Source organism: Aotus nancymaae, unplaced genomic scaffold, assembly GCF_030222135.1.
Source record: "Aotus nancymaae isolate 86718 unplaced genomic scaffold, 86718_ANA_hifiasm-v0.15.2.pri h1tg000058l, whole genome shotgun sequence".
NCBI lineage: Eukaryota > Metazoa > Chordata > Mammalia > Primates > Aotidae > Aotus > Aotus nancymaae.
The window spans coordinates 31,512,828-31,528,252 of record NW_026988472.1 but is presented as its reverse complement, the minus strand read 5'-3'; positions in this window follow the sequence as shown (position 1 = coordinate 31,528,252).

Below are 15,425 nucleotides of genomic sequence, written 5' to 3'. Positions count from 1 at the left end.
GAATTTTTAAAATGCTGAAAGAAAAGAATGGTTAACCCAGAATCCTATATCCAGTGAAAATATTCTCAGAAATCAAATGTAAAGTAAGACATTCTCAGATGGAGGAACACTAAGAAAATTTATTGCCAGCACAACTACCCTAAAAAGCAAATTATCTAGACAGAAAAGAATGATAAAAGAAGTAATCATGGAATATCAAATAAGAAAGGCCAAGGTTATCAAAACACAAGTGAATACAACAAACTAACTTTCTCCTCTTGAGCTTTCTAAATTAGGTTTTTCTCTCTAAGTAAAATTTATAACATATTCTGATGTGGGTCTTAAGTGTGTAGAGTAAATATTTAAGACAAATGAATTGAAGGGAATAAAGATATAACAGGAAATAAGGTTTCTTACACATTAAAAGTGGTAAAATGATGACAGCAGATTATGATATCTATCTATCCATCTATCATCTATCTGTTGTTCAGAGTAATCTGTAAAGGAGTAATGCAGAAATGTACGTTCAAATACACTACAGATAAATAAAAGATGAATTAAAAAAATTCAAATACCCACAGGCAGACAGACAAGAGAATACTGAGAAACAAAATCAGAGAGAACAAACAGAAAAAAAAATTAATGGTACGCTTAAGTGCTAACATATAGTTAATATTAAATGAAAATACCCTATATATACCAACTAAAATACTGATATTGGCTGAGTGAATTAACAAAAAAGTGACTTAATTATATTTCTGTCTATAATAATTTCATTTTAAATATAATGATACAGGCAGATTAAAAGTAAAGGATGAAACATAAGGAAAAGACAAATATTTAAGGTGATGGACATCCCAGATGCACTGATTTCATCTTTGCAAATTATATCAATGTATTAAATTATCACATGTATCCCCAAAATATGTGCATCCATTATATATCAATGAAAATAAAAATAAAATGTAAAAAAATAAAAGGATGGGGAAAATATATTCCAAAAATAATCAGAAGAAATCAGGAATCACAATATAAACATCAGATTAAGCAAAATTCACAGCAAAGAAAACTACAAGAAACAAAGATGGACATTATGTAACAAATGGTCAATCCAAAAGAATATATAATAATCTTAAAGATGTTTGCACCCAACGAACAGAGCTACAAAAAATGAAAACAAAGCTGATGCAATTGAAAGGAGAAATAGATTAATCAACAGTAGTTGGAGACTTCAACCTCCTTCTCTTAACAATTGATAGAACAACTACAGAGTCAACAAGGATTTTAAAGAAAATAACACCATCAACCAACAGGATCTAACTGTCAATTATAGAATACTGCATCCAACAATAGTAGCGTACAAATTACCTTCCTGTATCCATGGAGTATACATCAAATTAGAGCATATCCTGGTAAATAAAATAAATCTCAACAAATTTAAAAGATCTAAAATCCTAAGAGTGTGTTCTCTGACCACAAAGGAATCAAATGGAAATCAGTAACAAAAGCATTAACAGCAAAATCGATAAAAATTTGCAAATAAAACAATGTACTTGGAAATAATCCATGGGTCAAATAGATACCACCAAGAATTTTTTTTTAAATCATTGAAATAAAGGAAAAAGAAAATACAACATATCAACATGTAAGACAAAACAGAAACAGAAAAATAGCATATTAAAGAGGAAAACTTTTCAATTCATTTTATGAAGCTAGTATTATTATTTCAAAATTAGACAAAGAAGTACCACAACAAAAAACATAGACCTACAGACACAAAATTTTAACATTATACCAGCAAATAAAACTCAGTGATATATAAAAGGTTTACAAGTTGGTTTAATTCGAGGGATATAAGGTGTACACATACAAAAAAAGATAACCATGGAAGGTGATGGATATATAAATTTGTTTGTAGCAATCCTTTCATTATGGATATCAAAATATCAAGTCATACAGGTTAAAATATACAATAAAAATTTTTAAAATCAATCAATGTAATCTACCATAGTAGCATGCTAAAGAATGAAAATGACATGAACACAGCAATTGATGAAGCAAAATCAATTAACCAAATTCAATACCCATTTTTGATAACAACTTTCAGAAAGAGAAAAATAGAGAACTTCCCAAATTTGATAAAGAGCATCTGCCAAAAACTTATAGCATACATTATACATAACGGTGAAAATCGAATGCTTTCCTATTAAATTCAGGAATGAGGCAAGTAGTTTACTTTCACTACTTTTATTCAAAATAGTGCTTGCTGGTGATCCAAGAAAAGAAAGCAATAGGAGGCATATAAACCTAAAAGGAAGAAAGAAAACTACCTCTTTTTGCAGATGACATAATGTCTACATAGATGACCCCAAAGAATCTACAAAAAAAAAAAAAAAAAAAAAATGGCATACGCCTGTAGTCCCAGCTACTTGGGAGGCTGAGGCAGGAGAACTGCTTGAACCCAGGAGGCGGAGGTTGCGGTGAGCCGAGATTGCGCCATTGCACTCCAGCCTGGGTAACAAGAGCGAAACTCCATCTCAAAAAAAAAGAAAAAAAAAAAAAACCTTAGAAATAAGAAGCAATTGGATGGATGTGGCAAGTCATGCCGGTAATTCCAAAGCTTAGGAAAGCCAAGGCAGAAGGACCACTTGAGGCCAGAAGTTCAAGACTAGCCTGGGCAACAGAGCAAGACCCTGTCTCCACAAAAAACAAATTAAAAAATTAGCCAAGCGCGGTGGCAGGAGCCTGTAGTCTCAGCTACTTGGGAGGCTAAGAGGGGAGGATTGCTTGAGACCAGAAATTGGAGATTACAATGAGCTATGGTTGTGCCACTGCTCTCCAGCCTTCGGCAACAGAGCAAGACCCTGTCTTAAAAAAAAAAAGTGACATTGGCAAGCGTTTGGGATATAAAATAAATATGAAATCAATTATATTTATATATATTAATAATAGATGTGTGGACGCTGAAATAAAAAAATAGAATTTACAATTGCTTCATAAATGAAATACTTAGAAGCAAATATAACAAAACATGTATAGGCATTATATGCTAAAAATTACACAACATTGATGAGAGAAATCAGAGAATATCTAAACAAATAGACATACTACACATGTGAATTGGAATGTTCAACAGAGTAAATTTAAATTCTCACAAAAGTAAAATACAGGTTTAACACAATTCCTAAGTAAGTAAATTCCAATAATATTTATTGTAATTATTGAGAAGATTATTCTAAAATTGATATGGACAGGGAAATAAACTAGAAGAACCAACAAAATTTTAAAACAGTAAAATATGTTGGAGGACTCACTCCACTCACTTTCGAGATGTATTATATACCTATAGCAATCGAGATAGTATGGCATTCATAGTGAAATGGACACAGAGATGAATGAAAGGAAAAGAATCCAGAAATAGTCCGATACAGTATGGTCAACTGATTTTAGATAAAGCTCCAAAAGCAATTCAATTGAGAAATAATCTTACATTTTCAAAAATTGTGCTCTAGCAATTGGATAGCCATAGGACAAAAATTAAACCTCTATCTAAACTTCACACCTCATATAAAAAGCAATTCAAAATATATCATAGACGTAATTATTTTTATAAAAACTATTTAAAAACCTTAAGAAAAGAAGTAGAATAAAAACATTCAGGACATTGGGCTAGGCAAAGAGTAATTAGATTTGATACCAAATATCAAACTATATAGTATTTCATACAGAAAATTCAGCATAAAGTAAAAAATAAGTATATATGCAAAAGAAGGAATGAAAAGGATTAGCATCTGACCTTTGATCTGTTTTTTTCCATTTACTGTGGATGCCTGGGACAAAAAGAACTATGACTTGGTTATATCCATGCATTATAATGTGACAATGAGATTACTATTGCATACCTACTAGGAGGGCTACAGTTAAACATTCTGACCTTAACAACTGCTATAAAGGATGTAAATCAATTGCAATATTCATACTGCTAGCAATGTGTAAAGTGGTACAATGTTGCAAACTAATTTGTCATATTATAAAATAGCTCAGAAATACACTATTCATTTAATCCAGTCATCCATTCCTTGAAGTTTATCCAAAAAAAGGAAAGTGTATGTTCACGAAAAGACTTGTACAAGAATGTGCATGCATGGGAAAAGGAGGAATGCTGATATGCATGTGCGCAAGGAAACTTGAAAAGGTGGGTGGAATGAATATTTACATTATCTTAATGATGGTAACTGTTTCACAAATATATACATATCCTAAAATATATAGTTTATTTTAAAGTTGCAGAGTTTAAGTCAATTATACCTTAATAAAGCATGCATGAGATGCACTAAAATACCTGTTTAAAGGAAAATTTATAGCATTAATTTTACAAACAGAAATGGTGAAAATTTAAGATCTCATGGTCTATCACAAGAAATTGAAAAAACAGAATTATTAATTACTAAAAATAATTGAAGACATGAACCAATAAAATTAAGATCTATTAATAAAATTTTAATAATTTTAAAGAAAACATTGACAAATCTCAAATTTTTATTTTAAATAGAATAAAAAATTGACAAATCTCTTGCAAAATTTATCAAGAAAAATAAGACACATGTTACAGTATCAGAAATCTAGACAGAAATATCACTACAGATCCTGTAGGCAAATATATAATACTATAAAGAAATTTATGCTATAAACTTTATATTTTATGAAATGATAAAAAAAATTTTAAAGCCTAGAAATTCTCAATTGTCCTATGATTATTAGATAAATTGTATCTATAATGAAAATCCTTCCTAACAACTAATTCCACATCCTAGTATCTGAATTCCTGATCATTTCCATAAAATGAGAAATAACACTAATCTTGCACAAACTCTTCCACAGACTAGAAAAGCATTCCTCCAAATGTTCTAGGAGACCCTTATAAATTTTACACCGAATTTATGAGGAAATCAAAGGTTTACATCCTGCCAGTTCAATTTTACACCCCTCTAATAACCTCATATTAATATACAATATAGTGACTTGCTATGTATTTAACTTGCACTAAGTATTAAACACATTTAATAAAATAATTGCTAATTTACACTCTGTGTATATATTTAGGTGCAATGCAAAGTTCATTTGTTAAAATACCATTACAATTATACTAAATGCAAAATTATCATATATTAAGCCTGTGGAAGTGTCATGCATCTCCAATTAATTCTTTTATGTTCTATATATTGCTTTTCTCTGATAAATTCTGATATTTACTGTATTTATATAAATCACTTCTCACATAGAGCATGTTTTGTCAAAACATGATGTTATTATATGTTATATAATAGCTCTAGACAAAAAATATTTTGTAATAGGCAATACAATTATCACTTCATCATTCTTCATCAAGAGGTTGGTGTTTCTCATTACATTTCTCATTTAAATCACAAGTAATATCAGATTAGCAAAAATAACAAACCATCTTATTTGGGAATGTGCTTATTTTTTAATTTTTGGAAAATATGTGCAGATATCTTTATGTTTTAAATATGAAATAAATTTTTGGCTTTTTGGCTTTTGTTGTTTTTCATACCAACTATATATTTTTTATTTTGCTTTTCTTTATTGTTAGTGTCAGCTAACTAAAGTCTTTTTATTTGCCTAAATGGAATAATTTAATTGAAATTTTTGAAATATTTTCTTAGTAAACTATACATTTGACATCTATATGAAATATAAATAACATTAATGAAATGAACGAATGTATATCGACCAAAAACTTCAAAAAATGTGGAATACGAATCCATGCACAATGGTTTAAATGATGGCTGCCTTCTCAACAGAATCCAAACTGGAAAAATGGTACAGCATCTTTGCAATGCTGAGAAACAAGATAACAATTTTGAACCCAGAATCATAAAAACAGTTTCTAAGCCACAAACAGATCCAAAGGTAAGGGAGGAACATCTTTTTGTTCAGAGGCTTAAGTAGAGCCTTTCATTAATGATACTGACAGAGGAGGATGCCAAGGGAACCAGGCTAAAAGATGAAAACCTGAGGAAAAATCTAAACAAGGGTATCAGAAGCTTCACATTCCAGTGAAAATAGACTTCACAAAATGAGTCCAGTCTTGTCAACAAATAAACAGTAAAACAACAACAATAAACCAGATGAGGAATAAATCTCAAGATTTAATATATTATATTACCTAATATGTCCAATACTTAACAACAACAAAATAAAAATTCCAAAACTATGAGACATCGAAAAAAAGAGGAAAGTGTGACAAATATATAGGACACAAGACAAACAACAGAGACTGCCTTTGTAGAGATTAAAATGTTTGAGTAGCAGACAGGCTTCAAAATAGCTATAATAAATATGTTTTAAAAACAAAAGGAAACCACGTTTTAAAATTAAAAAATATGTTAGCTTAAAATCTGTGCATTTCAGTGAATATACAATTGCCTCATTCAATAAAATGAAAGGAAAAAAATGAATAATTATCAAGTTTTCAATAAAATGCTTAAATAAAACGTGACAAAAAAGGCCACAAAGAAAAGGCAGGGATAAAAGTTTTTCTGCTGTGAGGTTTCATTTACATAAATTAGTACTTTCTTAACTGTAAGTAGACCAAGATAAGTAAAGGATTCATATGCCAATCCCTAGAGCAACCAGTAAACATAACAAAAAAAAGTACCAGGTAACATTTTGGTTATTAATATAACTTTTAAAATTACCACAAAATTTATATTCTATAATATATTACATATTTACTTGTTTGTTTTCCACTGGGCTGTGCCTCAATAATGTACCTCTACCATATAATTCATACTGACACATGTTGGGAACTGAGGAAACACTTAGGCAATCAATGAAAAAAAATCTAACATAAAGCAAATAAAGACAGGAGAATCGCTTGAACCCAGGAGAGGGAGGTTGCAATGAGCCGAGACCGTGCCACTGTACTCCAGTCTGAGCAACAGAGCGAGACTCTGCCTAAAAAAAAAAAAAAAAAAAAAAGACAGAAAAGATATACTTTTCAGAAAAGTATTTGCCTTTTAAGAAAATTTTTAATATTATTGATATAAAGACTGGGTTAATTGGGCATAAGAGGAAAAACAAACTTATTTCAAAAAGGCGAATACATGGAGCTGTTTTCAGGAATGACTGAGAAGGTCTATCAGACAAACCATTCTGCTGAGAAAAACTAGGAAAGCTGGAAGATATTAAAGACATGATTCAAAGGCACTACTAACCCAAGGAGGCAACCACTTAATGAGACAAGATCTCAAAAGAGAAGCCCAATGGTTGAGACCCAAATTTGGCACCTCTTTTCCCCAGAAATATATGCTAACTCAAAGGAGGTGATTGAGAAGCCAAGATATAACCGCAAAGCTGTAGTTTAGAAACTATGCAGCTGAGCAGGGATTTTAGTAGTCTCAAAAACTCAGGGGACACATATCAAAGCTGAAAGTGCACCAAGGAGAAAGAAAAAGGAGACAACCCAGGGGTTCATGTGGCATCCCTGAGAGTCTATGTCCTAAATGTTGATAGGAGCCAGAAATAGAAAACATCTCACAAAACCTGAGATGCAGCTTCAAAAGGAATATCCCTGATTGCTATGACAGCTGCCTATATGCTAACTATCTCTTAGAAGCAAAAACTCACTAAAAAGAAAAAAATTTTTCAAAATTTCCAATTATTTCTACCGTATTTCATACAGAAAATCCAGCATACATTAAAAAATAACCATATAGGCAAAAGCATAACGGGAAAGAAAAGATTAACATCATGCTTGTAATCCATTTTCTCCACTTACTGGGATAACTTGCAAGGAAAGAGTGATGACTTGTGTATACCATACAATTTAGAGCAACAGTGAGATACCACCGCACACCTATTAGAAGAGTTACAATTAAATATATTGACTAAAACAAGTCCTGGCAAGAATGTAAAGCAACTGTGACTCTCATAATATTGGTAGGATGTAAATGGTATAATTATGTTGCAAAATATATTGACTTACTCTAAAACAACTTTAAAGTACACTTCTCACATGATACAGCCATTCCACTCCTTGAATCTTATCCAAGAAAAATGAAATTATACATTCACAAAAAGACTCATACAAGAATTTCCATAGTATAGTTTTAAGTTGGGTATGTATGCTTCCAGCTTTTTTCCTTTTGGTTACAATTGCTTTGACTATTGGGGCTCTTTTTGGTTCTAGACTATACTATACTATAAAGCTAAGGTAACCAAAACAGCTTGGTACTGGTACAAAAACAGACACATAGACCAATGGAATGGAATAGAAAACTCAGAAATATAAGCCACACACCTACAACCATCTGATCTTTGACAAGACCAACAAAAACAAGAGATGAAGCAATGGACATTCAATAAATGGTGCTGGAATAACTAGCTGGCCATATGCAGAAGATGGAAGCTGGACCCCTACCTTTCATTATATACAAAATTTAATTCAGAATGAATTAAAGATTTAAATGTAAGACCTCAAACTATAAAAATCCTGGAAGACATCCAAGGAAATACTCTTCTTGACATCAGCCTTGGCAAAGAATTTTTGGCTAAGTCCCCAAAAGCAATTGCAGCAAAGGCGAAAATAGACAAGTGAAACCTAATTAAACCAAAGAGCTTCTGCACAGCAAAAGAAACTACCAACAGAGCAGGCAACCTACAGAATGGGAGAAGATATTCATAAACTATGCATCCAACCAAGGCCTAATATCCAGAATCTATAAGGAATTTAAACAAATCAACAAGCAAAACACAAATAACCACATTAAAAAATGGACAAAAGACATGAAGAGATACTTCTCAAAAGAAGACATACGCACAGCTAACATATGAAAAATTGCTCAACATCACTAATTATCAGAGAACTGCAAATAAAAACCACAATGAGATAATGTAACACACAAGTCAGAATGTCTGTTATTAAAAAGTCAAAAAAACAACAGATGCTGGCCAGGCTGTGGAGAAAAGAAAACACTTTTACACTGTTGGTGAGAATGTAAATTAGTCCAGCCATTGTGGAAAGCAGTCAGGAGATTTCTCAAAGAACTGAAAACAGAGTTAGTATCCAACCCAGTATTCCTATTACTGGGTATATACTCAAAGGAAAATAAATCATTCTACCAAAAAAGACATGCATTCACATGTTCATCACTGCACTATTCACAATAGCAAAGACATGAAATCCACCTAGGTGCCCATTAATTGTAGACTAGATAAAGAAAATGTGCTACATGTACACCATAAAATACTATGCAGACACAAAACATAATGAAATAATATTATTTGCACCAACATGAATGGAATTGGAGGCCAAAATCCTAAGTGAATTAACACAGGAACAGAAAATCAAATACCGTATGTTCTCATGTTTAGTGGGAGCTAAACACTTGATTTTAACTTTGAATTTATTTTGTGATTTCAAAAAAGTGTATTCTCTAATCTTTAATTTTCAGGATTTTATCTTCAGCATTAATGCTCTAAATTTTCCTTTAGATACGTATTTTGGTACATAGCACACAGTTTTTAACAGCTTAATTGAGGTATAATTGATTTCAGATAAACTGCACAATTTAATATATGTGTGTGGATGTGTGTGCTTGTGTGTGTGTAGTTGAGCACACATGGACATCAACATGGGAACAATAGACACTGAAGACTACTAGCAGGTGGAGGGAAAAGGAGGGGGTGGGTTTAAAAAATACCTATCCAGTACTATGATCACTACCTACATGATGAGATCTGTACGTGATGAGATTGTGTGATGTCCTCAGCATCACACAATATTCCCATGTAACAAACCTGAACATGTACGTCCTGTATCTAAAATAAAAGTTGAAGTTAATATCAATAAAGAATGTCCACAGTATGGGAAAGTGGGGAGAGCTCAGGGAAAATTAGGAGGAAATCCAAAAGTGCACAAGGAAATCTGGGGAGATGGATAAATATGTTCATAATCTTAAGTGTAGAGATGGTTTCTCTCATTCTCTTTCTCTCTCTCTCTCTCTCTCTCTCTCTCTCACACACACACACACACACACACACACAAATATATATATTGTGTAGCTTATTTGAAATCAATTATACTTTAACTAAGCTGTTAAAAACTGTGTACTTTGTACCAAAATATGTGACTAAAGGAAAATTCAGAGCATTAATGACAAAGATAAAATCCTAAAAATTTAAGATTTGAGAATACACTGCATGAAATTAGAAAATACATCAGAAAATAAAATCAAAATTTTAAACATAAAAATTAAAACTGACATCAGTTAATGAAATCTAAAAAAAAAAAAATTAAATAGCAAATGAAGAATTGTGTTGTTGTTTGAAAGGAAATAAATGTAATAAATCCCTGGCAAGACTGATCAAAGGAATAATAAAAAAAATCATATATTATCAATAGCAGGAATGTAGAGAGAACCATCACTAGGATACTGGAGATATATACATTAAGTTATAAGCAAATTTATGCCAATAAACTTGAAATTCATGAAATGATAGAAACAAAAATATAGCAAAATAGTTAAGCCAGGAAATGTCAACGATTCTAAATCTAATCAAAAACTGTACCTCTATGAGAGAAACTTTCCAACAAATAAATTCTTTGTTGGTGTCTAAATTCCTGAGCTTTCTCATATAATTGAGAACTAAAGAACACCAATATTGAACAACCACTTTACACAGGAGAAAAACAGTAAAAACTCTGCCCAAAATGCTTTATAAGACCTCTATAAACTTGATACCAAACTAATAAGAATATTATATAAAAGGAAAACCAAAGGTTTGTATGCCTAATGACAAATAAAAAAAACTAAATAAAAGTAACATTTTATGTTTGACAAACAGAATCTAAAGATACTTCAATTGTAATAAACCATGAACAAACTGGTTTTAACACAAGAATGGATTCTTGTTGGTTTTCAAATCAAATAGTCTTGACAAAGAAATGGAATTATGCCACTATGACAGCAATTACAGAAAAGCTATTTCATATAATTTGCCACTTATCAGTTTAAAAAAACATTAAAAACTGCAGCATATATAATCAGTGGTGAAAAACAGAAGAACTTCAGGTGAAAAAAGAAACAAGGATGTCTACAATCAGCAGTTCTATTCAGCATTTTAGGGAAAGTTTGGTCAGGGCAATAATGCAAAAAAAGAAGAAAAAAACATAAATATTGAAAACCATGAAATCTACCCCATGTGTATCTACAGACTGCATAATTCTGCTTCCAAAGTATCTAAAAGAAATCTATAAGCAATGTACTAAAACTAATAAGTAAATATTTCAAGATCAATAGATAACACACATTTAAACACTTTTTTTCTAAAAACAGCAATTCTTAATACACTGTTCATACACCTCATAAGAAATTACACAAAAACCCACTGGACACGGTTATATTTTTAAGGCTTTTTCTATATATTCAGCAGTCATTATAACCCTGAATATTGCTATTTTTTTTTCTGATACAGAGACTCCAAAATATAAATCAAACTTTATAACACACTTGACACATAATCCAAACGAAACAATTAAAAGGGCATTCTCTGTGTAATTTTTCCTATGGTCCTTAGTCTAATGATCTCACTGACTAATTAGAGATTAGCTTCTTTAAAGTAAGTCAAAATTATTTTCTCTATAAAACTTGTTTATATATTTTTTCTTATTATTTTCCACTGTTTTCTAGTTCTATCATTAAGCATGATTTCTTAACTGTATCTATACTACCTTGAAAGAAAAAAAATTAAACAACTACTGTTGTTTAAAAACAATCACTCATGCTATGCCACTATGTGACTACTTCTTAAATTTCCTTTTGCTATTTATACACTTGCCTTATGATCAGTGTAAAATTTTCAAAAAATGCACATGAATATATCCTCTCAGAAGTAACCATGATATCAGTAAAGTGTGTTTAAGAACAGATATTCACATAAATTTGCATTTACATAATATATGTATATACATGTGCACACATGTGAAATTATAATTTGCTTTACTTTTTACCAGCAATATATTGTGGAAATATCATCTGGAAGTATATAAGATCTATTAGATTTGTTGCATAGCTACATAATACCCATAGAATGAAAACAATATATTTTCTTGAAAAGTAGCTTTTGTCAATTTTGTAACCACACATTTATGTTTATTTGTTAGTGGCTGTACTGGATACAGTCCTAAAAGGCAAATTATTTTTTAAAAAAGCAGGTGAAAAACTACTTTGTTGATGCCAAATTAATTTCCAAAAACCAAGTACCATTTTATACTCCCTCAATAATTTGGTATCAAGATAAAGGATAATTTTGTTATTTATTTAATTTACACTAATTATTATGCATAGGTAATAACATTAATGAAAATGTATGCCTACTTTATGTAAAATGATAAATTTTACTTTTCCATTCGTTAGTTTATAATTTATATTTAACATATCAAAAATTTTATATATTAAACCTGTGCATATACTCATTACTTTTACATATGTTCTGTATATTGCCAGTTACTGAATCAACTCCTATACGTATTATATTTACATAAATCATTTCAGATATGCACTATAATTTGCCAAAGCAATAATTTTGCTATAGATCATACAAATGTCACTTCATTGTTCTTTATAGTTTTAATTTCTTCTCACACATTTTCTCATGCATGTCAACATTAACAACAAATGAGCAATTATAAAAATGATTTTTATATTTTTCTTGGGAAAGTGTTTAAATTATATTATTTTGGATATAATTTGTAAATATTTATACTTTTTTTTTTTTTTTTGAGACGGAGTTTCGCTCTTGATACCCACGCTGGAGTGCAATGGCGCGATCTCGGCTCACCGCAACCTCCGCCTCCTGGGTTCAGGCAATTCTCCTGCCTCAGCCTCCTGAGTAGCTGGGATTACAGGCACGCGCCACCATGCCCAGCTCATTTTTTGTATTGGTAGAGATGGGGTTTCACCATGTTGACCAGGATGGTCTCGATCTCTTGACCTCGTGATCCACCCGCCTCGGCCTCCCAAAGTGCTGGGATTAATATTTATACATTTTAATAAAAATTAGATATTTATCCCACAAGAGATTTTCTTTTGCTTTTGCTGTTAGTTATTTCAATCAAATAAATTATATTTACAGAAATGGAATTAGATTGACAATATAGGTATTGGACTTTTAAAAATATTTTATTATTAAACTACATATTAGACATCTATATGATATATAAAAAATATCAATGAAGTGAACAAATGTATACCAACTGAAAACTTCTGAGAAATAAAGATATATTACCTATCTTAAAACAATGACTTAAAATTTGGCTTCCTTCTGAACGGAATCCATAAACAATCAGAGAAAATGGAGCAGAATCTTCCCAGCATTGAAAGAAAAAATAAAACTACCAACCCCGATTCTATATCCAGCAAAATTAACTTTACAAAGTGATTGAAAGACACAGCCACATAAACAAACCTGAGAAAATGTATTGCTTGACAAGCTATAATTCATGTTGCTACCCTCACGAGATGAAAATTGAGAACAAAGAAAATTCGAGAAGAGCACTAGGCTAAAGGGCTAAAGTCGCGCCCTCTGCTGGTGGGAGTTGCTGATGGCGGTCGACTGGAATTTTAGTCTAGTAATTTACCTAGCATCACAACTGCAGCGGTAGGTTACTTACGACACCTCACACTAAAATTGACTCCAGATGGATTAAAGACTTAAACATAAGACCTAACACCATAAAAACCCTAGAAGAAAACCTAGGCAAAACCATTCAGGACATAGGCGTAGGCAAGGACTTTATGACCAAAACACCAAAAGCATTGGCAACAAAAGCCAAAATAAACAAATGGGACCTGATCAAACTCCACAGCTTCTGCACGGCAAAAGAAACAGTCAATAGAGTGAATCGGCAACCAACAGAATGGGAAAAAATTTTTGCAGCCTACCCGTCAGACAAAGGGCTGATATCCAGAATTTACAACGAGCTAAAAAAGATTTACAAGAAAAAAACAAGCCCATTCAAAAATGGGCAAAGGATATGAACAGGTACTTTACAAAAGAAGACATACATGAGGCCAACAAACATATGAAAAAATGCTCATCATCACTGGTCATTAGGGAAATGCAAATCAAAACTACGTTGAGATACCATCTCACGCCAGTTAGAATGGCGATCATTAAAAAATCTGGAGACAACAGATGCTGGAGAGGATGTGGAGAAATAGGAACACTTTTACACTGTTGGTGGGAGTGTAAATTAGTTCAACCATTGTGGAAAACAGTGTGGCGATTCCTCAAGGACCTAGAAATAGAAATTCCATTTGACCCAGCAATCCCATTACTGGGTATATATCCAAAGGATTATAAATCGTTCTACTATAAGGACACATGCACACGAATGTTCATTGCAGCACAGTTTACAATAGCAAAGACCTGGAACCAACCCAAATGCCCATCGATGATAGACTGGACAGGAAAAATGTGGCACATATACACCATGGAATATTATGCAGCCATCAAAAACGATGAGTTCGCATCCTTTGTAGGGACATGGATGAACCTGGAAACCATCATTCTCAGCAAACTGACACAAGAACAGAAAATCAAACACCACATGTTCTCACTCATAGGTGGGTGTTGAACAATGAGAACACATGGACACAGGGAGGGGAGCACTATACACTGGGGTCTGTTGGGGGGGAGAGGGGGGGATAGAAGGGGGTAGGGAGTTGGGGAGGGATAGCATGGGGAGAAATGCCAGATATAGGTGAAGGGGAGGAAGGCAGCAAATCACACTGCCACATATGTACCTATGCAACAACCTTGCAAGTTTTTCACATGTACCCCAAAACCTAAAATGCAATTAAAAAAAAAAAAAAAAAAAGAGTCACTAAGCTGGTCCAGAATCCGGGAGGGGCCATAAACCCTTTCTCTTGAAGGAAGAGAGTGTAAAAAATGTGTGGGCATGTTTATAATTTACAATAAACAAAAATTTAAAGGAGGAAATTAAATTGAATAATTAAAAATATTCAATAAACACAAACGTAGGCATGAAAGGAGAAATAGAGAAATAAGATGGAAAAAATAGAAACTAAATGGCAAAACTGTCAAGTTGAAATCAAACTATATTAATAAAAACATTAATTTGTAAAAGCTTAAACATTCCAACTAAAATGAATAGATTTTGAAACTAGAAAAGAAGCAAGTCCCAATTATTTGCTGTTTATATGAGAGGCAATTTAAATTGAAAGATACAATAAAGTTTAAAGTAATAGTATAAAAAATAATTTGCAAAATTAAGCATAAAAAACTGGAATGTGTACATTAACGCCAAACAAAATAGACTTCCAGGAATGGAAGACAACTAGAGATAAAGAACATTTTATTATGATTAAAGGATCTGTTCAGGAATGGAAGAAACAAAA